Source organism: Drosophila biarmipes, chromosome 2R, assembly GCF_025231255.1.
Source record: "Drosophila biarmipes strain raj3 chromosome 2R, RU_DBia_V1.1, whole genome shotgun sequence".
Lineage (NCBI taxonomy): Eukaryota > Metazoa > Arthropoda > Insecta > Diptera > Drosophilidae > Drosophila > Drosophila biarmipes.
Window position 1 is genome coordinate 6,480,625 of NC_066615.1, and position 21,869 is coordinate 6,502,493.

Consider the following 21,869-nt stretch of genomic DNA (forward strand, 5'->3'; position numbering starts at 1 on the left):
ACTTTCGCCAACGACCATACCACGCTGAATACATCGGTTCTCGTCCGATCACCGAAATTAAGCAGCGTCGGGCGCGGTTAGTACTTAGATGATGGACCGCTTGGGAACACCGCGTGTTGTTGGCCTCGTCAACAACTTTTTGCCGCTCTTATATATTTCAACGCCATCTGAATACCATTTTTCTCTGCAACTGCAAATTCGAATCAATTTATCCAAAATTTCGACTATTCGAATATTTCCAAATTATTTCTTGCACTGATTTTTCAAGCAAACGACTCCAAACCCTTTTTAATCTTTTATTACGATTCAAAGCACTTTCAATATTGGCCGAAGGTAGTGTACGAGTAAATAGAATCAAGGGCAGCCTCTAGGCAGGACCGGCGTTCCAATTTGGAATATAAGCCCAGCGCTTAGCCCTGCGACTTTCGCCAACGACCATACCACGCTGAATACATCGGTTCTCGTCCGATCACCGAAATTAAGCAGCGTCGGGCGCGGTTAGTACTTAGATGATGGACCGCTTGGGAACACCGCGTGTTGTTGGCCTCGTCAACAACTTTTTGCCGCTCTTATATATTTCAACGCCATCTGAATACCATTTTTCTCTGCAACTGCAAATTCGAATCAATTTATCCAAAATTTCGACTATTCGAATATTTCCAAATTATTTCTTGCACTGATTTTTCAAGCAAACGACTCCAAACCCTTTTTAATCTTTTATTACGATTCAAAGCACTTTCAATATTGGCCGAAGGTAGTGTACGAGTAAATAGAATCAAGGGCAGCCTCTAGGCAGGACCGGCGTTCCAATTTGGAATATAAGCCCAGCGCTTAGCCCTGCGACTTTCGCCAACGACCATACCACGCTGAATACATCGGTTCTCGTCCGATCACCGAAATTAAGCAGCGTCGGGCGCGGTTAGTACTTAGATGATGGACCGCTTGGGAACACCGCGTGTTGTTGGCCTCGTCAACAACTTTTTGCCGCTCTTATATATTTCAACGCCATCTGAATACCATTTTTCTCTGCAACTGCAAATTCGAATCAATTTATCCAAAATTTCGACTATTCGAATATTTCCAAATTATTTCTTGCACTGATTTTTCAAGCAAACGACTCCAAACCCTTTTTAATCTTTTATTACGATTCAAAGCACTTTCAATATTGGCCGAAGGTAGTGTACGAGTAAATAGAATCAAGGGCAGCCTCTAGGCAGGACCGGCGTTCCAATTTGGAATATAAGCCCAGCGCCTAGCCCTGCGACTTTCGCCAACGACCATACCACGCTGAATACATCGGTTCTCGTCCGATCACCGAAATTAAGCAGCGTCGGGCGCGGTTAGTACTTAGATGATGGACCGCTTGGGTACACCGCGTGTTGTTGGCCTCATCAACAACTTTTTGCCGCTCTTATATATTTCAACGCCATCTGAATACCATTTTTCTCTGCAACTGCAAATTCGAATCAATTTATCCAAAATTTCGACTATTCGAATATTTCCAAATTATTTCTTGCACTGATTTTTCAAGCAAACGACTCCAAACCCTTTTTAATCTTTTATTACGATTCAAAGCACTTTCAATATTGGCCGAAGGTAGTGTACGAGTAAATAGAATCAAGGGCAGCCTCTAGGCAGGACCGGCGTTCCAATTTGGAATATAAGCCCAGCGCTTAGCCCTGCGACTTTCGCCAACGACCATACCACGCTGAATACATCGGTTCTCGTCCGATCACCGAAATTAAGCAGCGTCGGGCGCGGTTAGTACTTAGATGATGGACCGCTTGGGAACACCGCGTGTTGTTGGCCTCGTCAACCACTTTTTGCCGCTCTTATATATTTCAACGCCATCTGAATACCATTTTTCTCTGCAACTGCAAATTCGAATCAATTTATCCAAAATTTCGACTATTCGAATATTTCCAAATTATTTCTTGCACTGATTTTTCAAGCAAACGACTCCAAACCCTTTTTAATCTTTTATTACGATTCAAAGCACTTTCAATATTGGCCGAAGGTAGTGTACGAGTAAATAGAATCAAGGGCAGCCTCTAGGCAGGACCGGCGTTCCAATTTGGAATATAAGCCCAGCGCTTAGCCCTGCGACTTTCGCCAACGACCATACCACGCTGAATACATCGGTTCTCGTCCGATCACCGAAATTAAGCAGCGTCGGGCGCGGTTAGTACTTAGATGATGGACCGCTTGGGAACACCGCGTGTTGTTGGCCTCGTCAACAACTTTTTGCCGCTCTTATATATTTCAACGCCATCTGAATACCATTTTTCTCTGCAACTGCAAATTCGAATCAATTTATCCAAAATTTCGACTATTCGAATATTTCCAAATTATTTCTTGCACTGATTTTTCAAGCAAACGACTCCAAACCCTTTTTAATCTTTTATTACGATTCAAAGCACTTTCAATATTGGCCGAAGGTAGTGTACGAGTAAATAGAATCAAGGGCAGCCTCTAGGCAGGACCGGCGTTCCAATTTGGAATATAAGCCCAGCGCTTAGCCCTGCGACTTTCGCCAACGACCATACCACGCTGAATACATCGGTTCTCGTCCGATCACCGAAATTAAGCAGCGTCGGGCGCGGTTAGTACTTAGATGGGGGACCGCTTGGGAACACCGCGTGTTGTTGGCCTCGTCAACAACTTTTTGCCGCTCTTATATATTTCAACGCCATCTGAATACCATTTTTCTCTGCAACTGCAAATTCGAATCAATTTATCCAAAATTTCGACTATTCGAATATTTCCAAATTATTTCTTGCACTGATTTTTCAAGCAAACGACTCCAAACCCTTTTTAATCTTTTATTACGATTCAAAGCACTTTCAATATTGGCCGAAGGTAGTGTACGAGTAAATAGAATCAAGGGCAGCCTCTAGGCAGGACCGGCGTTCCAATTTGGAATATAAGCCCAGCGCTTAGCCCTGCGACTTTCGCCAACGACCATACCACGCTGAATACATCGGTTCTCGTCCGATCACCGAAATTAAGCAGCGTCGGGCGCGGTTAGTACTTAGATGAGGGACCGCTTGGGAACACCGCGTGTTGTTGGCCTCGTCAACAACTTTTTGCCGCTCTTATATATTTCAACGCCATCTGAATACCATTTTTCTCTGCAACTGCAAATTCGAATCAATTTATCCAAAATTTCGACTATTCGAATATTTCCAAATTATTTCTTGCACTGATTTTTCAAGCAAACGACTCCAAACCCTTTTTAATCTTTTATTACGATTCAAAGCACTTTCAATATTGGCCGAAGGTAGTGTACGAGTAAATAGAATCAAGGGCAGCCTCTAGGCAGGACCGGCGTTCCAATTTGGAATATAAGCCCAGCGCTTAGCCCTGCGACTTTCGCCAACGACCATACCACGCTGAATACATCGGTTCTCGTCCGATCACCGAAATTAAGCAGCGTCGGGCGCGGTTAGTACTTAGATGATGGACCGCTTGGGAACACCGCGTGTTGTTGGCCTCGTCAACAACTTTTTGCCGCTCTTATATATTTCAACGCCATCTGAATACCATTTTTCTCTGCAACTGCAAATTCGAATCAATTTATCCAAAATTTCGACTATTCGAATATTTCCAAATTATTTCTTGCACTGATTTTTCAAGCAAACGACTCCAAACCCTTTTTAATCTTTTATTACGATTCAAAGCACTTTCAATATTGGCCGAAGGTAGTGTATGAGTAAATAGAATCAAGGGCAGCCTCTAGGCAGGACCGGCGTTCCAATTTGGAATATAAGGCCAGCGCTTAGCCCTGCGACTTTCGCCAACGACCATACCACGCTGAATACATCGGTTCTCGTCCGATCACCGAAATTAAGCAGCGTCGGGCGCGGTTAGTACTTAGATGATGGACCGCTTGGGAACACCGCGTGTTGTTGGCCTCGTCAACAACTTTTTGCCGCTCTTATATATTTCAACGCCATCTGAATACCATTTTTCTCTGCAACTGCAAATTCGAATCAATTTATCCAAAATTTCGACTATTCGAATATTTCCAAATTATTTCTTGCACTGATTTTTCAAGCAAACGACTCCAAACCCTTTTTAATCTTTTATTACGATTCAAAGCACTTTCAATATTGGCCGAAGGTAGTGTACGAGTAAATAGAATCAAGGGCAGCCTCTAGGCAGGACCGGCGTTCCAATTTGGAATATAAGCCCAGCGCTTAGCCCTGCGACTTTCGCCAACGACCATACCACGCTGAATACATCGGTTCTCGTCCGATCACCGAAATTAAGCAGCGTCGGGCGCGGTTAGTACTTAGATGATGGACCGCTTGGGAACACCGCGTGTTGTTGGCCTCGTCAACAACTTTTTGCCGCTCTTATATATTTCAACGCCATCTGAATACCATTTTTCTCTGCAACTGCAAATTCGAATCAATTTATCCAAAATTTCGACTATTCGAATATTTCCAAATTATTTCTTGCACTGATTTTTCAAGCAAACGACTCCAAACCCTTTTTAATCTTTTATTACGATTCAAAGCACTTTCAATATTGGCCGAAGGTAGTGTACGAGTAAATAGAATCAAGGGCAGCCTCTAGGCAGGACCGGCGTTCCAATTTGGAATATAAGCCCAGCGCTTAGCCCTGCGACTTTCGCCAACGACCATACCACGCTGAATACATCGGTTCTCGTCCGATCACCGAAATTAAGCAGCGTCGGGCGCGGTTAGTACTTAGATGATGGACCGCTTGGGAACACCGCGTGTTGTTGGCCTCGTCAACAACTTTTTGCCGCTCTTATATATTTCAACGCCATCTGAATACCATTTTTCTCTGCAACTGCAAATTCGAATCAATTTATCCAAAATTTCGACTATTCGAATATTTCCAAATTATTTCTTGCACTGATTTTTCAAGCAAACGACTCCAAACCCTTTTTAATCTTTTATTACGATTCAAAGCACTTTCAATATTGGCCGAAGGTAGTGTACGAGTAAATAGAATCAAGGGCAGCCTCTAGGCAGGACCGGCGTTCCAATTTGGAATATAAGCCCAGCGCTTAGCCCTGCGACTTTCGCCAACGACCATACCACGCTGAATACATCGGTTCTCGTCCGATCACCGAAATTAAGCAGCGTCGGGCGCGGTTAGTACTTAGATGATGGACCGCTTGGGAACACCGCGTGTTGTTGGCCTCGTCAACAACTTTTTGCCGCTCTTATATATTTCAACGCCATCTGAATACCATTTTTCTCTGCAACTGCAAATTCGAATCAATTTATCCAAAATTTCGACTATTCGAATATTTCCAAATTATTTCTTGCACTGATTTTTCAAGCAAACGACTCCAAACCCTTTTTAATCTTTTATTACGATTCAAAGCACTTTCAATATTGGCCGAAGGTAGTGTACGAGTAAATAGAATCAAGGGCAGCCTCTAGGCAGGACCGGCGTTCCAATTTGGAATATAAGGCCAGCGCTTAGCCCTGCGACTTTCGCCAACGACCATACCACGCTGAATACATCGGTTCTCGTCCGATCACCGTAATTAAGCAGCGTCGGGCGCGGTTAGTACTTAGATGGGGGACCGCTTGGGAACACCGCGTGTTGTTGGCCTCGTCAACAACTTTTTGCCGCTCTTATATATTTCAACGCCATCTGAATACCATTTTTCTCTGCAACTGCAAATTCGAATCAATTTATCCAAAATTTCGACTATTCGAATATTTCCAAATTATTTCTTGCACTGATTTTTCAAGCAAACGACTCCAAACCCTTTTTAATCTTTTATTACGATTCAAAGCACTTTCAATATTGGCCGAAGGTAGTGTACGAGTAAATAGAATCAAGGGCAGCCTCTAGGCAGGACCGGCGTTCCAATTTGGAATATAAGCCCAGCGCTTAGCCCTGCGACTTTCGCCAACGACCATACCACGCTGAATACATCGGTTCTCGTCCGATCACCGAAATTAAGCAGCGTCGGGCGCGGTTAGTACTTAGATGATGGACCGCTTGGGAACACCGCGTGTTGTTGGCCTCGTCAACAACTTTTTGCCGCTCTTATATATTTCAACGCCATCTGAATACCATTTTTCTCTGCAACTGCAAATTCGAATCAATTTATCCAAAATTTCGACTATTCGAATATTTCCAAATTATTTCTTGCACTGATTTTTCAAGCAAACGACTCCAAACCCTTTTTAATCTTTTATTACGATTCAAAGCACTTTCAATATTGGCCGAAGGTAGTGTACGAGTAAATAGAATCAAGGGCAGCCTCTAGGCAGGACCGGCGTTCCAATTTGGAATATAAGCCCAGCGCTTAGCCCTGCGACTTTCGCCGACGACCATACCACGCTGAATACATCGGTTCTCGTCCGATCACCGAAATTAAGCAGCGTCGGGCGCGGTTAGTACTTAGATGGGGGACCGCTTGGGAACACCGCGTGTTGTTGGCCTCGTCAACAACTTTTTGCCGCTCTTATATATTTCAACGCCATCTGAATACCATTTTTCTCTGCAACTGCAAATTCGAATCAATTTATCCAAAATTTCGACTATTCGAATATTTCCAAATTATTTCTTGCACTGATTTTTCAAGCAAACGACTCCAAACCCTTTTTAATCTTTTATTACGATTCAAAGCACTTTCAATATTGGCCGAAGGTAGTGTACGAGTAAATAGAATCAAGGGCAGCCTCTAGGCAGGACCGGCGTTCCAATTTGGAATATAAGCCCAGCGCTTAGCCCTGCGACTTTCGCCAACGACCATACCACGCTGAATACATCGGTTCTCGTCCGATCACCGAAATTAAGCAGCGTCGGGCGCGGTTAGTACTTAGATGATGGACCGCTTGGGTACACCGCGTGTTGTTGGCCTCATCAACAACTTTTTGCCGCTCTTATATATTTCAACGCCATCTGAATACCATTTTTCTCTGCAACTGCAAATTCGAATCAATTTATCCAAAATTTCGACTATTCGAATATTTCCAAATTATTTCTTGCACTGATTTTTCAAGCAAACGACTCCAAACCCTTTTTAATCTTTTATTACGATTCAAAGCACTTTCAATATTGGCCGAAGGTAGTGTACGAGTAAATAGAATCAAGGGCAGCCTCTAGGCAGGACCGGCGTTCCAATTTGGAATATAAGCCCAGCGCTTAGCCCTGCGACTTTCGCCAACGACCATACCACGCTGAATACATCGGTTCTCGTCCGATCACCGAAATTAAGCAGCGTCGGGCGCGGTTAGTACTTAGATGATGGACCGCTTGGGAACACCGCGTGTTGTTGGCCTCGTCAACCACTTTTTGCCGCTCTTATATATTTCAACGCCATCTGAATACCATTTTTCTCTGCAACTGCAAATTCGAATCAATTTATCCAAAATTTCGACTATTCGAATATTTCCAAATTATTTCTTGCACTGATTTTTCAAGCAAACGACTCCAAACCCTTTTTAATCTTTTATTACGATTCAAAGCACTTTCAATATTGGCCGAAGGTAGTGTACGAGTAAATAGAATCAAGGGCAGCCTCTAGGCAGGACCGGCGTTCCAATTTGGAATATAAGCCCAGCGCTTAGCCCTGCGACTTTCGCCAACGACCATACCACGCTGAATACATCGGTTCTCGTCCGATCACCGAAATTAAGCAGCGTCGGGCGCGGTTAGTACTTAGATGATGGACCGCTTGGGAACACCGCGTGTTGTTGGCCTCGTCAACAACTTTTTGCCGCTCTTATATATTTCAACGCCATCTGAATACCATTTTTCTCTGCAACTGCAAATTCGAATCAATTTATCCAAAATTTCGACTATTCGAATATTTCCAAATTATTTCTTGCACTGATTTTTCAAGCAAACGACTCCAAACCCTTTTTAATCTTTTATTACGATTCAAAGCACTTTCAATATTGGCCGAAGGTAGTGTACGAGTAAATAGAATCAAGGGCAGCCTCTAGGCAGGACCGGCGTTCCAATTTGGAATATAAGCCCAGCGCTTAGCCCTGCGACTTTCGCCAACGACCATACCACGCTGAATACATCGGTTCTCGTCCGATCACCGAAATTAAGCAGCGTCGGGCGCGGTTAGTACTTAGATGGGGGACCGCTTGGGAACACCGCGTGTTGTTGGCCTCGTCAACAACTTTTTGCCGCTCTTATATATTTCAACGCCATCTGAATACCATTTTTCTCTGCAACTGCAAATTCGAATCAATTTATCCAAAATTTCGACTATTCGAATATTTCCAAATTATTTCTTGCACTGATTTTTCAAGCAAACGACTCCAAACCCTTTTTAATCTTTTATTACGATTCAAAGCACTTTCAATATTGGCCGAAGGTAGTGTACGAGTAAATAGAATCAAGGGCAGCCTCTAGGCAGGACCGGCGTTCCAATTTGGAATATAAGCCAAGCGCTTAGCCCTGCGACTTTCGCCAACGACCATACCACGCTGAATACATCGGTTCTCGTCCGATCACCGAAATTAAGCAGCGTCGGGCGCGGTTAGTACTTAGATGATGGACCGCTTGGGAACACCGCGTGTTGTTGGCCTCGTCAACAACTTTTTGCCGCTCTTATATATTTCAACGCCATCTGAATACCATTTTTCTCTGCAACTGCAAATTCGAATCAATTTATCCAAAATTTCGACTATTCGAATATTTCCAAATTATTTCTTGCACTGATTTTTCAAGCAAACGACTCCAAACCCTTTTTAATCTTTTATTACGATTCAAAGCACTTTCAATATTGGCCGAAGGTAGTGTACGAGTAAATAGAATCAAGGGCAGCCTCTAGGCAGGACCGGCGTTCCAATTTGGAATATAAGCCCAGCGCTTAGCCCTGCGACTTTCGCCAACGACCATACCACGCTGAATACATCGGTTCTCGTCCGATCACCGAAATTAAGCAGCGTCGGGCGCGGTTAGTACTTAGATGATGGACCGCTTGGGAACACCGCGTGTTGTTGGCCTCGTCAACAACTTTTTGCCGCTCTTATATATTTCAACGCCATCTGAATACCATTTTTCTCTGCAACTGCAAATTCGAATCAATTTACCCAAAATTTCGACTATTCGAATATTTCCAAATTATTTCTTGCACTGATTTTTCAAGCAAACGACTCCAAACCCTTTTTAATCTTTTATTACGATTCAAAGCACTTTCAATATTGGCCGAAGGTAGTGTACGAGTAAATAGAATCAAGGGCAGCCTCTAGGCAGGACCGGCGTTCCAATTTGGAATATAAGCCCAGCGCTTAGCCCTGCGACTTTCGCCAACGACCATACCACGCTGAATACATCGGTTCTCGTCCGATCACCGAAATTAAGCAGCGTCGGGCGCGGTTAGTACTTAGATGATGGACCGCTTGGGAACACCGCGTGTTGTTGGCCTCGTCAACAACTTTTTGCCGCTCTTATATATTTCAACGCCATCTGAATACCATTTTTCTCTGCAACTGCAAATTCGAATCAATTTATCCAAAATTTCGACTATTCGAATATTTCCAAATTATTTCTTGCACTGATTTTTCAAGCAAACGACTCCAAACCCTTTTTAATCTTTTATTACGATTCAAAGCACTTTCAATATTGGCCGAAGGTAGTGTACGAGTAAATAGAATCAAGGGCAGCCTCTAGGCAGGACCGGCGTTCCAATTTGGAATATAAGGCCAGCGCTTAGCCCTGCGACTTTCGCCAACGACCATACCACGCTGAATACATCGGTTCTCGTCCGATCACCGAAATTAAGCAGCGTCGGGCGCGGTTAGTACTTAGATGATGGACCGCTTGGGAACACCGCGTGTTGTTGGCCTCGTCAACCACTTTTTGCCGCTCTTATATATTTCAACGCCATCTGAATACCATTTTTCTCTGCAACTGCAAATTCGAATCAATTTATCCAAAATTTCGACTATTCGAATATTTCCAAATTATTTCTTGCACTGATTTTTCAAGCAAACGACTCCAAACCCTTTTTAATCTTTTATTACGATTCAAAGCACTTTCAATATTGGCCGAAGGTAGTGTACGAGTAAATAGAATCAAGGGCAGCCTCTAGGCAGGACCGGCGTTCCAATTTGGAATATAAGCCCAGCGCTTAGCCCTGCGACTTTCGCCAACGACCATACCACGCTGAATACATCGGTTCTCGTCCGATCACCGAAATTAAGCAGCGTCGGGCGCGGTTAGTACTTAGATGGGGGACCGCTTGGGAACACCGCGTGTTGTTGGCCTCGTCAACAACTTTTTGCCGCTCTTATATATTTCAACGCCATCTGAATACCATTTTTCTCTGCAACTGCAAATTCGAATCAATTTATCCAAAATTTCGACTATTCGAATATTTCCAAATTATTTCTTGCACTGATTTTTCAAGCAAACGACTCCAAACCCTTTTTAATCTTTTATTACGATTCAAAGCACTTTCAATATTGGCCGAAGGTAGTGTACGAGTAAATAGAATCAAGGGCAGCCTCTAGGCAGGACCGGCGTTCCAATTTGGAATATAAGGCCAGCGCTTAGCCCTGCGACTTTCGCCAACGACCATACCACGCTGAATACATCGGTTCTCGTCCGATCACCGTAATTAAGCAGCGTCGGGCGCGGTTAGTACTTAGATGATGGACCGCTTGGGAACACCGCGTGTTGTTGGCCTCGTCAACAACTTTTTGCCGCTCTTATATATTTCAACGCCATCTGAATACCATTTTTCTCTGCAACTGCAAATTTGAATCAATTTATCCAAAATTTCGACTATTCGAATATTTCCAAATTATTTCTTGCACTGATTTTTCAAGCAAACGACTCCAAACCCTTTTTAATCTTTTATTACGATTCAAAGCACTTTCAATATTGGCCGAAGGTAGTGTACGAGTAAATAGAACTAAGGGCAGCCTCTAGGCAGGACCGGCGTTCCAATTTGGAATATAAGGCCAGCGCTTAGCCCTGCGACTTTCGCCAACGACCATACCACGCTGAATACATCGGTTCTCGTCCGATCACCGTAATTAAGCAGCGTCGGGCGCGGTTAGTACTTAGATGAGGGACCGCTTGGGAACACCGCGTGTTGTTGGCCTCGTCAACAACTTTTTGCCGCTCTTATATATTTCAACGCCATCTGAATACCATTTTTCTCTGCAACTGCAAATTCGAATCAATTTATCCAAAATTTCGACTATTCGAATATTTCCAAATTATTTCTTGCACTGATTTTTCAAGCAAACGACTCCAAACCCTTTTTAATCTTTTATTACGATTCAAAGCACTTTCAATATTGGCCGAAGGTAGTGTACGAGTAAATAGAATCAAGGGCAGCCTCTAGGCAGGACCGGCGTTCCAATTTGGAATATAAGCCAAGCGCTTAGCCCTGCGACTTTCGCCAACGACCATACCACGCTGAATACATCGGTTCTCGTCCGATCACCGAAATTAAGCAGCGTCGGGCGCGGTTAGTACTTAGATGATGGACCGCTTGGGAACACCGCGTGTTGTTGGCCTCGTCAACAACTTTTTGCCGCTCTTATATATTTCAACGCCATCTGAATACCATTTTTCTCTGCAACTGCAAATTCGAATCAATTTATCCAAAATTTCGACTATTCGAATATTTCCAAATTATTTCTTGCACTGATTTTTCAAGCAAACGACTCCAAACCCTTTTTAATCTTTTATTACGATTCAAAGCACTTTCAATATTGGCCGAAGGTAGTGTACGAGTAAATAGAATCAAGGGCAGCCTCTAGGCAGGACCGGCGTTCCAATTTGGAATATAAGGCCAGCGCTTAGCCCTGCGACTTTCGCCAACGACCATACCACGCTGAATACATCGGTTCTCGTCCGATCACCGTAATTAAGCAGCGTCGGGCGCGGTTAGTACTTAGATGATGGACCGCTTGGGAACACCGCGTGTTGTTGGCCTCGTCAACAACTTTTTGCCGCTCTTATATATTTCAACGCCATCTGAATACCATTTTTCTCTGCAACTGCAAATTCGAATCAATTTATCCAAAATTTCGACTATTCGAATATTTCCAAATTATTTCTTGCACTGATTTTTCAAGCAAACGACTCCAAACCCTTTTTAATCTTTTATTACGATTCAAAGCACTTTCAATATTGGCCGAAGGTAGTGTACGAGTAAATAGAATCAAGGGCAGCCTCTAGGCAGGACCGGCGTTCCAATTTGGAATATAAGCCCAGCGCTTAGCCCTGCGACTTTCGCCAACGACCATACCACGCTGAATACATCGGTTCTCGTCCGATCACCGAAATTAAGCAGCGTCGGGCGCGGTTAGTACTTAGATGGGGGACCGCTTGGGAACACCGCGTGTTGTTGGCCTCGTCAACAACTTTTTGCCGCTCTTATATATTTCAACGCCATCTGAATACCATTTTTCTCTGCAACTGCAAATTCGAATCAATTTATCCAAAATTTAGACTATTCGAATATTTCCAAATTATTTCTTGCACTGATTTTTCAAGCAAACGACTCCAAACCCTTTTTAATCTTTTATTACGATTCAAAGCACTTTCAATATTGGCCGAAGGTAGTGTACGAGTAAATAGAATCAAGGGCAGCCTCTAGGCAGGACCGGCGTTCCAATTTGGAATATAAGCCCAGCGCTTAGCCCTGCGACTTTCGCCAACGACCATACCACGCTGAATACATCGGTTCTCGTCCGATCACCGAAATTAAGCAGCGTCGGGCGCGGTTAGTACTTAGATGATGGACCGCTTGGGAACACCGCGTGTTGTTGGCCTCGTCAACAACTTTTTGCCGCTCTTATATATTTCAACGCCATCTGAATACCATTTTTCTCTGCAACTGCAAATTCGAATCAATTTATCCAAAATTTCGACTATTCGAATATTTCCAAATTATTTCTTGCACTGATTTTTCAAGCAAACGACTCCAAACCCTTTTTAATCTTTTATTACGATTCAAAGCACTTTCAATATTGGCCGAAGGTAGTGTACGAGTAAATAGAATCAAGGGCAGCCTCTAGGCAGGACCGGCGTTCCAATTTGGAATATAAGCCCAGCGCTTAGCCCTGCGACTTTCGCCAACGACCATACCACGCTGAATACATCGGTTCTCGTCCGATCACCGAAATTAAGCAGCGTCGGGCGCGGTTAGTACTTAGATGATGGACCGCTTGGGAACACCGCGTGTTGTTGGCCTCGTCAACAACTTTTTGCCGCTCTTATATATTTCAACGCCATCTGAATACCATTTTTCTCTGCAACTGCAAATTCGAATCAATTTATCCAAAATTTCGACTATTCGAATATTTCCAAATTATTTCTTGCACTGATTTTTCAAGCAAACGACTCCAAACCCTTTTTAATCTTTTATTACGATTCAAAGCACTTTCAATATTGGCCGAAGGTAGTGTACGAGTAAATAGAATCAAGGGCAGCCTCTAGGCAGGACCGGCGTTCCAATTTGGAATATAAGGCCAGCGCTTAGCCCTGCGACTTTCGCCAACGACCATACCACGCTGAATACATCGGTTCTCGTCCGATCACCGAAATTAAGCAGCGTCGGGCGCGGTTAGTACTTAGATGGGGGACCGCTTGGGAACACCGCGTGTTGTTGGCCTCGTCAACAACTTTTTGCCGCTCTTATATATTTCAACGCCATCTGAATACCATTTTTCTCTGCAACTGCAAATTCGAATCAATTTATCCAAAATTTCGACTATTCGAATATTTCCAAATTATTTCTTGCACTGATTTTTCAAGCAAACGACTCCAAACCCTTTTTAATCTTTTATTACGATTCAAAGCACTTTCAATATTGGCCGAAGGTAGTGTACGAGTAAATAGAATCAAGGGCAGCCTCTAGGCAGGACCGGCGTTCCAATTTGGAATATAAGCCCAGCGCTTAGCCCTGCGACTTTCGCCAACGACCATACCACGCTGAATACATCGGTTCTCGTCCGATCACCGAAATTAAGCAGCGTCGGGCGCGGTTAGTACTTAGATGATGGACCGCTTGGGAACACCGCGTGTTGTTGGCCTCGTCAACAACTTTTTGCCGCTCTTATATATTTCAACGCCATCTGAATACCATTTTTCTCTGCAACTGCAAATTCGAATCAATTTATCCAAAATTTCGACTATTCGAATATTTCCAAATTATTTCTTGCACTGATTTTTCAAGCAAACGACTCCAAACCCTTTTTAATCTTTTATTACGATTCAAAGCACTTTCAATATTGGCCGAAGGTAGTGTACGAGTAAATAGAATCAAGGGCAGCCTCTAGGCAGGACCGGCGTTCCAATTTGGAATATAAGCCAAGCGCTTAGCCCTGCGACTTTCGCCAACGACCATACCACGCTGAATACATCGGTTCTCGTCCGATCACCGAAATTAAGCAGCGTCGGGCGCGGTTAGTACTTAGATGATGGACCGCTTGGGAACACCGCGTGTTGTTGGCCTCGTCAACAACTTTTTGCCGCTCTTATATATTTCAACGCCATCTGAATACCATTTTTCTCTGCAACTGCAAATTCGAATCAATTTATCCAAAATTTCGACTATTCGAATATTTCCAAATTATTTCTTGCACTGATTTTTCAAGCAAACGACTCCAAACCCTTTTTAATCTTTTATTACGATTCAAAGCACTTTCAATATTGGCCGAAGGTAGTGTACGAGTAAATAGAATCAAGGGCAGCCTCTAGGCAGGACCGGCGTTCCAATTTGGAATATAAGCCCAGCGCTTAGCCCTGCGACTTTCGCCAACGACCATACCACGCTGAATACATCGGTTCTCGTCCGATCACCGAAATTAAGCAGCGTCGGGCGCGGTTAGTACTTAGATGGGGGACCGCTTGGGAACACCGCGTGTTGTTGGCCTCGTCAACAACTTTTTGCCGCTCTTATATATTTCAACGCCATCTGAATACCATTTTTCTCTGCAACTGCAAATTCGAATCAATTTATCCAAAATTTCGACTATTCGAATATTTCCAAATTATTTCTTGCACTGATTTTTCAAGCAAACGACTCCAAACCCTTTTTAATCTTTTATTACGATTCAAAGCACTTTCAATATTGGCCGAAGGTAGTGTACGAGTAAATAGAATCAAGGGCAGCCTCTAGGCAGGACCGGCGTTCCAATTTGGAATATAAGCCCAGCGCTTAGCCCTGCGACTTTCGCCAACGACCATACCACGCTGAATACATCGGTTCTCGTCCGATCACCGAAATTAAGCAGCGTCGGGCGCGGTTAGTACTTAGATGATGGACCGCTTGGGAACACCGCGTGTTGTTGGCCTCGTCAACAACTTTTTGCCGCTCTTATATATTTCAACGCCATCTGAATACCATTTTTCTCTGCAACTGCAAATTCGAATCAATTTATCCAAAATTTCGACTATTCGAATATTTCCAAATTATTTCTTGCACTGATTTTTCAAGCAAACGACTCCAAACCCTTTTTAATCTTTTATTACGATTCAAAGCACTTTCAATATTGGCCGAAGGTAGTGTACGAGTAAATAGAATCAAGGGCAGCCTCTAGGCAGGACCGGCGTTCCAATTTGGAATATAAGCCCAGCGCTTAGCCCTGCGACTTTCGCCAACGACCATACCACGCTGAATACATCGGTTCTCGTCCGATCACCGAAATTAAGCAGCGTCGGGCGCGGTTAGTACTTAGATGATGGACCGCTTGGGAACACCGCGTGTTGTTGGCCTCGTCAACAACTTTTTGCCGCTCTTATATATTTCAACGCCATCTGAATACCATTTTTCTCTGCAACTGCAAATTCGAATCAATTTATCCAAAATTTCGACTATTCGAATATTTCCAAATTATTTCTTGCACTGATTTTTCAAGCAAACGACTCCAAACCCTTTTTAATCTTTTATTACGATTCAAAGCACTTTCAATATTGGCCGAAGGTAGTGTACGAGTAAATAGAATCAAGGGCAGCCTCTAGGCAGGACCGGCGTTCCAATTTGGAATATAAGCCCAGCGCTTAGCCCTGCGACTTTCGCCAACGACCATACCACGCTGAATACATCGGTTCTCGTCCGATCACCGAAATTAAGCAGCGTCGGGCGCGGTTAGTACTTAGATGAGGGACCGCTTGGGAACACCGCGTGTTGTTGGCCTCGTCAACAACTTTTTGCCGCTCTTATATATTTCAACGCCATCTGAATACCATTTTTCTCTGCAACTGCAAATTCGAATCAATTTATCCAAAATTTCGACTATTCGAATATTTCCAAATTATTTCTTGCACTGATTTTTCAAGCAAACGACTCCAAACCCTTTTTAATCTTTTATTACGATTCAAAGCACTTTCAATATTGGCCGAAGGTAGTGTACGAGTAAATAGAATCAAGGGCAGCCTCTAGGCAGGACCGGCGTTCCAATTTGGAATATAAGGCCAGCGCTTAGCCCTGCGACTTTCGCCAACGACCATACCACGCTGAATACATCGGTTCTCGTCCGATCACCGAAATTAAGCAGCGTCGGGCGCGGTTAGTACTTAGATGATGGACCGTTTGGGAACACCGCGTGTTGTTGGCCTCGTCAACAACTTTTTGCCGCTCTTATATATTTCAACGCCATCTGAATACCATTTTTCTCTGCAACTGCAAATTCGAATCAATTTATCCAAAATTTCGACTATTCGAATATTTCCAAATTATTTCTTGCACTGATTTTTCAAGCAAACGACTCCAAACCCTTTTTAATCTTTTATTACGATTCAAAGCACTTTCAATATTGGCCGAAGGTAGTTTACGAGTAAATAGAATCAAGGGCAGCCTCTAGGCAGGACCGGCGTTCCAATTTGGAATATAAGCCCAGCGCTTAGCCCTGCGACTTTCGCCAACGACCATACCACGCTGAATACATCGGTTCTCGTCCGATCACCGAAGTTAAGCAGCGTCGGGCGCGGTTAGTACTTAGATGAGGGACCGCTTGGGAACACCGCGTGTTGTTGGCCTCGTCAACAACTTTTTGCCGCTCTTATATATTTCAACGCCATCTGAATACCATTTTTCTCTGCAACTGCAAATTCGAATCAATTTATCCAAAATTTCGACTATTCGAATATTTCCAAATTATTTCTTGCACTGATTTTTCAAGCAAACGACTCCAAACCCTTTTTAATCTTTAATTACGATTCAAAGCACTTTCAATATTGGCCGAAGGTAGTGTACGAGTAAATAGAATCAAGGGCAGCCTCTAGGCAGGACCGGCGTTCCAATTTGGAATATAAGCCCAGCGCTTAGCCCTGCGACTTTCGCCAACGACCATACCACGCTGAATACATCGGTTCTCGTCCGATCACCGAAATTAAGCAGCGTCGGGCGCGGTTAGTACTTAGATGATGGACCGCTTGGGAACACCGCGTGTTGTTGGCCTCGTCAACAACTTTTTGCCGCTCTTATATATTTCAACGCCATCTGAATACCATTTTTCTCTGCAACTGCAAATTCGAATCAATTTATCCAAAATTTCGACTATTCGAATATTTCCAAATTATTTCTTGCACTGATTTTTCAAGCAAACGACTCCAAACCCTTTTTAATCTTTTATTACGATTCAAAGCACTTTCAATATTGGCCGAAGGTAGTGTACGAGTAAATAGAATCAAGGGCAGCCTCTAGGCAGGACCGGCGTTCCAATTTGGAATATAAGGCCAGCGCTTAGCCCTGCGACTTTCGCCAACGACCATACCACGCTGAATACATCGGTTCTCGTCCGATCACCGAAATTAAGCAGCGTCGGGCGCGGTTAGTACTTAGATGATGGACCGTTTGGGAACACCGCGTGTTGTTGGCCTCGTCAACAACTTTTTGCCGCTCTTATATATTTCAACGCCATCTGAATACCATTTTTCTCTGCAACTGCAAATTCGAATCAATTTATCCAAAATTTCGACTATTCGAATATTTCCAAATTATTTCTTGCACTGATTTTTCAAGCAAACGACTCCAAACCCTTTTTAATCTTTTATTACGATTCAAAGCACTTTCAATATTGGCCGAAGGTAGTTTACGAGTAAATAGAATCAAGGGCAGCCTCTAGGCAGGACCGGCGTTCCAATTTGGAATATAAGCCCAGCGCTTAGCCCTGCGACTTTCGCCAACGACCATACCACGCTGAATACATCGGTTCTCGTCCGATCACCGAAGTTAAGCAGCGTCGGGCGCGGTTAGTACTTAGATGAGGGACCGCTTGGGAACACCGCGTGTTGTTGGCCTCGTCAACAACTTTTTGCCGCTCTTATATATTTCAACGCCATCTGAATACCATTTTTCTCTGCAACTGCAAATTCGAATCAATTTATCCAAAATTTCGACTATTCGAATATTTCCAAATTATTTCTTGCACTGATTTTTCAAGCAAACGACTCCAAACCCTTTTTAATCTTTAATTACGATTCAAAGCACTTTCAATATTGGCCGAAGGTAGTGTACGAGTAAATAGAATCAAGGGCAGCCTCTAGGCAGGACCGGCGTTCCAATTTGGAATATAAGCCCAGCGCTTAGCCCTGCGACTTTCGCCAACGACCATACCACGCTGAATACATCGGTTCTCGTCCGATCACCGAAATTAAGCAGCGTCGGGCGCGGTTAGTACTTAGATGATGGACCGCTTGGGAACACCGCGTGTTGTTGGCCTCGTCAACAACTTTTTGCCGCTCTTATATATTTCAACGCCATCTGAATACCATTTTTCTCTGCAACTGCAAATTCGAATCAATTTATCCAAAATTTCGACTATTCGAATATTTCCAAATTATTTCTTGCACTGATTTTTCAAGCAAACGACTCCAAACCCTTTTTAATCTTTTATTACGATTCAAAGCACTTTCAATATTGGCCGAAGGTAGTGTACGAGTAAATAGAATCAAGGGCAGCCTCTAGGCAGGACCGGCGTTCCAATTTGGAATATAAGCCCAGCGCTTAGCCCTGCGACTTTCGCCAACGACCATACCACGCTGAATACATCGTTTCTCGTCCGATCACCGAAATTAAGCAGCGTCGGGCGCGGTTAGTACTTAGATGATGGACCGCTTGGGAACACCGCGTGTTGTTGGCCTCGTCAACAACTTTTTGCCGCTCTTATATATTTCAACGCCATCTGAATACCATTTTTCTCTGCAACTGCAAATTCGAATCAATTTATCCAAAATTTCGACTATTCGAATATTTCCAAATTATTTCTTGCACTGATTTTTCAAGCAAACGACTCCAAACCCTTTTTAATCTTTTATTACGATTCAAAGCACTTTTAATATTGGCCGAAGGTAGTGTACGAGTAAATAGAATCAAGGGCAGCCTCTAGGCAGGACCGGCGTTCCAATTTGGAATATAAGCCCAGCGCTTAGCCCTGCGACTTTCGCCAACGACCATACCACGCTGAATACATCGGTTCTCGTCCGATCACCGAAATTAAGCAGCGTCGGGTGCGGTTAGTACTTAGATGAGGGACCGCTTGGGAACACCGCGTGTTGTTGGCCTCGTCAACAACTTTTTGCCGCTCTTATATATTTCAACGCCATCTGAATACCATTTTTCTCTGCAACTGCAAATTCGAATCAATTTATCCAAAATTTCGACTATTCGAATATTTCCAAATTATTTCTTGCACTGATTTTTCAAGCAAACGACTCCAAACCCTTTTTAATCTTTTATTACGATTCAAAGCACTTTCAATATTGGCCGAAGGTAGTGTACGAGTAAATAGAATCAAGGGCAGCCTCTAGGCAGGACCGGCGTTCCAATTTGGAATATAAGGCCAGCGCTTAGCCCTGCGACTTTCGCCAACGACCATACCACGCTGAATACATCGGTTCTCGTCCGATCACCGAAATTAAGCAGCGTCGGGCGCGGTTAGTACTTAGATGATGGACCGCTTGGGAACACCGCGTGTTGTTGGCCTCGTCAACAACTTTTTGCCGCTCTTATATATTTCAACGCCATCTGAATACCATTTTTCTCTGCAACTGCAAATTCGAATCAATTTATCCAAAATTTCGACTATTCGAATATTTCCAAATTATTTCTTGCACTGATTTTTCAAGCAAACGACTCCAAACCCTTTTTAATCTTTTATTACGATTCAAAGCACTTTCAATATTGGCCGAAGGTAGTGTACGAGTAAATAGAATCAAGGGCAGCCTCTAGGCAGGACCGGCGTTCCAATTTGGAATATAAGCCCAGCGCTTAGCCCTGCGACTTTCGCCAACGACCATACCACGCTGAATACATCGGTTCTCGTCCGATCACCGAAATTAAGCAGCGTCGGGCGCGGTTAGTACTTAGATGATGGACCGCTTGGGAACACCGCGTGTTGTTGGCCTCGTCAACAACTTTTTGCCGCTCTTATATATTTCAACGCCATCTGAATACCATTTTTCTCTGCAACTGCAAATTCGAATCAATTTATCCAAAATTTCGACTATTCGAATATTTCCAAATTATTTCTTGCACTGATTTTTCAAGCAAACGACTCCAAACCCTTTTTAATCTTTTATTACGATTCAAAGCACTTTCAATATTGGCCGAAGGTAGTGTACGAGTAAATAGAATCAAGGGCAGCCTCTAGGCAGGACCGGCGTTCCAATTTGGAATATAAGCCCAGCGCTTAGCCCTGCGACTTTCGCCAACGACCATACCACGCTGAATACATCGGTTCTCGTCCGATCACCGAAATTAAGCAGCGTCGGGCGCGGTTAGTACTTAGATGATGGACCGCTTGGGAACACCGCGTGTTGTTGGCCTCGTCAACAACTTTTTGCCGCTCTTATATATTTCAACGCCATCTGAATACCATTTTTCTCTGCAACTGCAAATTCGAATCAATTTATCCAAAATTTCGACTATTCGAATATTTCCAAATTATTTCTTGCACTGATTTTTCAAGCAAACGACTCCAAACCCTTTTTAATCTTTTATTACGATTCAAAGCACTTTCAATATTGGCCGAAGGTAGTGTACGAGTAAATAGAATCAAGGGCAGCCTCTAGGCAGGACCGGCGTTCCAATTTGGAATATAAGGCCAGCGCTTAGCCCTGCGACTTTCGCCAACGACCATACCACGCTGAATACATCGGTTCTCGTCCGATCACCGAAATTAAGCAGCGTCGGGCGCGGTTAGTACTTAGATGATGGACCGCTTGGGAACACCGCGTGTTGTTGGCCTCGTCAACAACTTTTTGCCGCTCTTATATATTTCAACGCCATCTGAATACCATTTTTCTCTGCAACTGCAAATTCGAATCAATTTATCCAAAATTTCGACTATTCGAATATTTCCAAATTATTTCTTGCACTGATTTTTCAAGCAAACGACTCCAAACCCTTTTTAATCTTTTATTACGATTCAAAGCACTTTCAATATTGGCCGAAGGTAGTGTACGAGTAAATAGAATCAAGGGCAGCCTCTAGGCAGGACCGGCGTTCCAATTTGGAATATAAGCCCAGCGCTTAGCCCTGCGACTTTCGCCAACGACCATACCACGCTGAATACATCGGTTCTCGTCCGATCACCGAAATTAAGCAGCGTCGGGCGCGGTTAGTACTTAGATGATGGACCGCTTGGGAACACCGCGTGTTGTTGGCCTCGTCAACAACTTTTTGCCGCTCTTATATATTTCAACGCCATCTGAATACCATTTTTCTCTGCAACTGCAAATTCGAATCAATTTATCCAAAATTTCGACTATTCGAATATTTCCAAATTATTTCTTGCACTGATTTTTCAAGCAAACGACTCCAAACCCTTTTTAATCTTTTATTACGATTCAAAGCACTTTCAATATTGGCCGAAGGTAGTGTACGAGTAAATAGAATCAAGGGCAGCCTCTAGGCAGGACCGGCGTTCCAATTTGGAATA

At 43.5% G+C, this 21,869-nt stretch overlaps 45 non-coding genes and 7 pseudogenes across 45 annotated transcripts; all 52 read left to right on the forward strand.

The window, feature by feature from the left end:
- The first annotated feature begins 6 nt into the window (after nucleotides 1-6).
- Nucleotides 7-125, forward strand: LOC127011311 (5S ribosomal RNA). The gene has a single exon (XR_007764365.1). It is a non-coding gene; the product is annotated as a 5S ribosomal RNA (ribosomal RNA).
- Nucleotides 126-427: 302 nt separating this feature from the next.
- LOC127011312 (5S ribosomal RNA) lies at nucleotides 428-546 on the forward strand. Its single transcript, XR_007764366.1, has one exon. It is a non-coding gene; the product is annotated as a 5S ribosomal RNA (ribosomal RNA).
- A 302-nt stretch (nucleotides 547-848) lies between these two features.
- LOC127011313 (5S ribosomal RNA) lies at nucleotides 849-967 on the forward strand. The gene has a single exon (XR_007764367.1). It is a non-coding gene; the product is annotated as a 5S ribosomal RNA (ribosomal RNA).
- A 302-nt stretch (nucleotides 968-1,269) lies between these two features.
- LOC127011441 (5S ribosomal RNA) lies at nucleotides 1,270-1,388 on the forward strand (annotated as a pseudogene).
- Nucleotides 1,389-1,690: 302 nt separating this feature from the next.
- LOC127011314 (5S ribosomal RNA) lies at nucleotides 1,691-1,809 on the forward strand. The gene has a single exon (XR_007764368.1). It is a non-coding gene; the product is annotated as a 5S ribosomal RNA (ribosomal RNA).
- A 302-nt stretch (nucleotides 1,810-2,111) lies between these two features.
- LOC127011315 (5S ribosomal RNA) lies at nucleotides 2,112-2,230 on the forward strand. Its single transcript, XR_007764369.1, has one exon. It is a non-coding gene; the product is annotated as a 5S ribosomal RNA (ribosomal RNA).
- A 302-nt stretch (nucleotides 2,231-2,532) lies between these two features.
- Nucleotides 2,533-2,651, forward strand: LOC127011415 (5S ribosomal RNA). The gene has a single exon (XR_007764452.1). It is a non-coding gene; the product is annotated as a 5S ribosomal RNA (ribosomal RNA).
- Nucleotides 2,652-2,953: 302 nt separating this feature from the next.
- On the forward strand, nucleotides 2,954-3,072 carry LOC127011113 (5S ribosomal RNA). Its single transcript, XR_007764167.1, has one exon. It is a non-coding gene; the product is annotated as a 5S ribosomal RNA (ribosomal RNA).
- Nucleotides 3,073-3,374: 302 nt separating this feature from the next.
- Nucleotides 3,375-3,493, forward strand: LOC127011316 (5S ribosomal RNA). Its single transcript, XR_007764370.1, has one exon. It is a non-coding gene; the product is annotated as a 5S ribosomal RNA (ribosomal RNA).
- Nucleotides 3,494-3,795: 302 nt separating this feature from the next.
- LOC127011317 (5S ribosomal RNA) lies at nucleotides 3,796-3,914 on the forward strand. The gene has a single exon (XR_007764371.1). It is a non-coding gene; the product is annotated as a 5S ribosomal RNA (ribosomal RNA).
- A 302-nt stretch (nucleotides 3,915-4,216) lies between these two features.
- On the forward strand, nucleotides 4,217-4,335 carry LOC127011318 (5S ribosomal RNA). Its single transcript, XR_007764372.1, has one exon. It is a non-coding gene; the product is annotated as a 5S ribosomal RNA (ribosomal RNA).
- Nucleotides 4,336-4,637: 302 nt separating this feature from the next.
- LOC127011319 (5S ribosomal RNA) lies at nucleotides 4,638-4,756 on the forward strand. The gene has a single exon (XR_007764373.1). It is a non-coding gene; the product is annotated as a 5S ribosomal RNA (ribosomal RNA).
- A 302-nt stretch (nucleotides 4,757-5,058) lies between these two features.
- Nucleotides 5,059-5,177, forward strand: LOC127011320 (5S ribosomal RNA). The gene has a single exon (XR_007764374.1). It is a non-coding gene; the product is annotated as a 5S ribosomal RNA (ribosomal RNA).
- A 302-nt stretch (nucleotides 5,178-5,479) lies between these two features.
- On the forward strand, nucleotides 5,480-5,598 carry LOC127011097 (5S ribosomal RNA). The gene has a single exon (XR_007764151.1). It is a non-coding gene; the product is annotated as a 5S ribosomal RNA (ribosomal RNA).
- A 302-nt stretch (nucleotides 5,599-5,900) lies between these two features.
- Nucleotides 5,901-6,019, forward strand: LOC127011322 (5S ribosomal RNA). Its single transcript, XR_007764376.1, has one exon. It is a non-coding gene; the product is annotated as a 5S ribosomal RNA (ribosomal RNA).
- A 302-nt stretch (nucleotides 6,020-6,321) lies between these two features.
- On the forward strand, nucleotides 6,322-6,440 carry LOC127011488 (5S ribosomal RNA). Its single transcript, XR_007764472.1, has one exon. It is a non-coding gene; the product is annotated as a 5S ribosomal RNA (ribosomal RNA).
- Nucleotides 6,441-6,742: 302 nt separating this feature from the next.
- On the forward strand, nucleotides 6,743-6,861 carry LOC127011443 (5S ribosomal RNA; annotated as a pseudogene).
- Nucleotides 6,862-7,163: 302 nt separating this feature from the next.
- LOC127011323 (5S ribosomal RNA) lies at nucleotides 7,164-7,282 on the forward strand. The gene has a single exon (XR_007764377.1). It is a non-coding gene; the product is annotated as a 5S ribosomal RNA (ribosomal RNA).
- A 302-nt stretch (nucleotides 7,283-7,584) lies between these two features.
- On the forward strand, nucleotides 7,585-7,703 carry LOC127011324 (5S ribosomal RNA). The gene has a single exon (XR_007764378.1). It is a non-coding gene; the product is annotated as a 5S ribosomal RNA (ribosomal RNA).
- A 302-nt stretch (nucleotides 7,704-8,005) lies between these two features.
- Nucleotides 8,006-8,124, forward strand: LOC127011423 (5S ribosomal RNA). Its single transcript, XR_007764453.1, has one exon. It is a non-coding gene; the product is annotated as a 5S ribosomal RNA (ribosomal RNA).
- Nucleotides 8,125-8,426: 302 nt separating this feature from the next.
- LOC127011325 (5S ribosomal RNA) lies at nucleotides 8,427-8,545 on the forward strand. The gene has a single exon (XR_007764379.1). It is a non-coding gene; the product is annotated as a 5S ribosomal RNA (ribosomal RNA).
- A 302-nt stretch (nucleotides 8,546-8,847) lies between these two features.
- On the forward strand, nucleotides 8,848-8,966 carry LOC127011326 (5S ribosomal RNA). The gene has a single exon (XR_007764380.1). It is a non-coding gene; the product is annotated as a 5S ribosomal RNA (ribosomal RNA).
- Nucleotides 8,967-9,268: 302 nt separating this feature from the next.
- LOC127011327 (5S ribosomal RNA) lies at nucleotides 9,269-9,387 on the forward strand. Its single transcript, XR_007764381.1, has one exon. It is a non-coding gene; the product is annotated as a 5S ribosomal RNA (ribosomal RNA).
- Nucleotides 9,388-9,689: 302 nt separating this feature from the next.
- LOC127011328 (5S ribosomal RNA) lies at nucleotides 9,690-9,808 on the forward strand. Its single transcript, XR_007764382.1, has one exon. It is a non-coding gene; the product is annotated as a 5S ribosomal RNA (ribosomal RNA).
- Nucleotides 9,809-10,110: 302 nt separating this feature from the next.
- Nucleotides 10,111-10,229, forward strand: LOC127011432 (5S ribosomal RNA). Its single transcript, XR_007764454.1, has one exon. It is a non-coding gene; the product is annotated as a 5S ribosomal RNA (ribosomal RNA).
- A 302-nt stretch (nucleotides 10,230-10,531) lies between these two features.
- Nucleotides 10,532-10,650, forward strand: LOC127011419 (5S ribosomal RNA; annotated as a pseudogene).
- A 302-nt stretch (nucleotides 10,651-10,952) lies between these two features.
- LOC127011134 (5S ribosomal RNA) lies at nucleotides 10,953-11,071 on the forward strand. Its single transcript, XR_007764188.1, has one exon. It is a non-coding gene; the product is annotated as a 5S ribosomal RNA (ribosomal RNA).
- Nucleotides 11,072-11,373: 302 nt separating this feature from the next.
- On the forward strand, nucleotides 11,374-11,492 carry LOC127011329 (5S ribosomal RNA). Its single transcript, XR_007764383.1, has one exon. It is a non-coding gene; the product is annotated as a 5S ribosomal RNA (ribosomal RNA).
- A 302-nt stretch (nucleotides 11,493-11,794) lies between these two features.
- LOC127011420 (5S ribosomal RNA) lies at nucleotides 11,795-11,913 on the forward strand (annotated as a pseudogene).
- A 302-nt stretch (nucleotides 11,914-12,215) lies between these two features.
- Nucleotides 12,216-12,334, forward strand: LOC127011442 (5S ribosomal RNA). Its single transcript, XR_007764455.1, has one exon. It is a non-coding gene; the product is annotated as a 5S ribosomal RNA (ribosomal RNA).
- Nucleotides 12,335-12,636: 302 nt separating this feature from the next.
- On the forward strand, nucleotides 12,637-12,755 carry LOC127011330 (5S ribosomal RNA). Its single transcript, XR_007764384.1, has one exon. It is a non-coding gene; the product is annotated as a 5S ribosomal RNA (ribosomal RNA).
- Nucleotides 12,756-13,057: 302 nt separating this feature from the next.
- On the forward strand, nucleotides 13,058-13,176 carry LOC127011331 (5S ribosomal RNA). The gene has a single exon (XR_007764385.1). It is a non-coding gene; the product is annotated as a 5S ribosomal RNA (ribosomal RNA).
- Nucleotides 13,177-13,478: 302 nt separating this feature from the next.
- LOC127011453 (5S ribosomal RNA) lies at nucleotides 13,479-13,597 on the forward strand. The gene has a single exon (XR_007764456.1). It is a non-coding gene; the product is annotated as a 5S ribosomal RNA (ribosomal RNA).
- Nucleotides 13,598-13,899: 302 nt separating this feature from the next.
- LOC127011333 (5S ribosomal RNA) lies at nucleotides 13,900-14,018 on the forward strand. Its single transcript, XR_007764387.1, has one exon. It is a non-coding gene; the product is annotated as a 5S ribosomal RNA (ribosomal RNA).
- Nucleotides 14,019-14,320: 302 nt separating this feature from the next.
- LOC127011334 (5S ribosomal RNA) lies at nucleotides 14,321-14,439 on the forward strand. The gene has a single exon (XR_007764388.1). It is a non-coding gene; the product is annotated as a 5S ribosomal RNA (ribosomal RNA).
- Nucleotides 14,440-14,741: 302 nt separating this feature from the next.
- Nucleotides 14,742-14,860, forward strand: LOC127011462 (5S ribosomal RNA). Its single transcript, XR_007764458.1, has one exon. It is a non-coding gene; the product is annotated as a 5S ribosomal RNA (ribosomal RNA).
- A 302-nt stretch (nucleotides 14,861-15,162) lies between these two features.
- Nucleotides 15,163-15,281, forward strand: LOC127011335 (5S ribosomal RNA). Its single transcript, XR_007764389.1, has one exon. It is a non-coding gene; the product is annotated as a 5S ribosomal RNA (ribosomal RNA).
- Nucleotides 15,282-15,583: 302 nt separating this feature from the next.
- Nucleotides 15,584-15,702, forward strand: LOC127011336 (5S ribosomal RNA). The gene has a single exon (XR_007764390.1). It is a non-coding gene; the product is annotated as a 5S ribosomal RNA (ribosomal RNA).
- Nucleotides 15,703-16,004: 302 nt separating this feature from the next.
- On the forward strand, nucleotides 16,005-16,123 carry LOC127011114 (5S ribosomal RNA). The gene has a single exon (XR_007764168.1). It is a non-coding gene; the product is annotated as a 5S ribosomal RNA (ribosomal RNA).
- A 302-nt stretch (nucleotides 16,124-16,425) lies between these two features.
- LOC127011398 (5S ribosomal RNA) lies at nucleotides 16,426-16,544 on the forward strand (annotated as a pseudogene).
- A 302-nt stretch (nucleotides 16,545-16,846) lies between these two features.
- Nucleotides 16,847-16,965, forward strand: LOC127011483 (5S ribosomal RNA). Its single transcript, XR_007764467.1, has one exon. It is a non-coding gene; the product is annotated as a 5S ribosomal RNA (ribosomal RNA).
- Nucleotides 16,966-17,267: 302 nt separating this feature from the next.
- On the forward strand, nucleotides 17,268-17,386 carry LOC127011337 (5S ribosomal RNA). Its single transcript, XR_007764391.1, has one exon. It is a non-coding gene; the product is annotated as a 5S ribosomal RNA (ribosomal RNA).
- Nucleotides 17,387-17,688: 302 nt separating this feature from the next.
- On the forward strand, nucleotides 17,689-17,807 carry LOC127011399 (5S ribosomal RNA; annotated as a pseudogene).
- A 302-nt stretch (nucleotides 17,808-18,109) lies between these two features.
- Nucleotides 18,110-18,228, forward strand: LOC127011485 (5S ribosomal RNA). The gene has a single exon (XR_007764469.1). It is a non-coding gene; the product is annotated as a 5S ribosomal RNA (ribosomal RNA).
- Nucleotides 18,229-18,530: 302 nt separating this feature from the next.
- LOC127011338 (5S ribosomal RNA) lies at nucleotides 18,531-18,649 on the forward strand. The gene has a single exon (XR_007764392.1). It is a non-coding gene; the product is annotated as a 5S ribosomal RNA (ribosomal RNA).
- A 302-nt stretch (nucleotides 18,650-18,951) lies between these two features.
- Nucleotides 18,952-19,070, forward strand: LOC127011464 (5S ribosomal RNA; annotated as a pseudogene).
- Nucleotides 19,071-19,372: 302 nt separating this feature from the next.
- Nucleotides 19,373-19,491, forward strand: LOC127011395 (5S ribosomal RNA). Its single transcript, XR_007764449.1, has one exon. It is a non-coding gene; the product is annotated as a 5S ribosomal RNA (ribosomal RNA).
- A 302-nt stretch (nucleotides 19,492-19,793) lies between these two features.
- Nucleotides 19,794-19,912, forward strand: LOC127011339 (5S ribosomal RNA). Its single transcript, XR_007764393.1, has one exon. It is a non-coding gene; the product is annotated as a 5S ribosomal RNA (ribosomal RNA).
- Nucleotides 19,913-20,214: 302 nt separating this feature from the next.
- LOC127011340 (5S ribosomal RNA) lies at nucleotides 20,215-20,333 on the forward strand. Its single transcript, XR_007764394.1, has one exon. It is a non-coding gene; the product is annotated as a 5S ribosomal RNA (ribosomal RNA).
- A 302-nt stretch (nucleotides 20,334-20,635) lies between these two features.
- LOC127011341 (5S ribosomal RNA) lies at nucleotides 20,636-20,754 on the forward strand. Its single transcript, XR_007764395.1, has one exon. It is a non-coding gene; the product is annotated as a 5S ribosomal RNA (ribosomal RNA).
- Nucleotides 20,755-21,056: 302 nt separating this feature from the next.
- On the forward strand, nucleotides 21,057-21,175 carry LOC127011342 (5S ribosomal RNA). Its single transcript, XR_007764396.1, has one exon. It is a non-coding gene; the product is annotated as a 5S ribosomal RNA (ribosomal RNA).
- A 302-nt stretch (nucleotides 21,176-21,477) lies between these two features.
- Nucleotides 21,478-21,596, forward strand: LOC127011344 (5S ribosomal RNA). The gene has a single exon (XR_007764398.1). It is a non-coding gene; the product is annotated as a 5S ribosomal RNA (ribosomal RNA).
- Nucleotides 21,597-21,869: the final 273 nt, after the last annotated feature.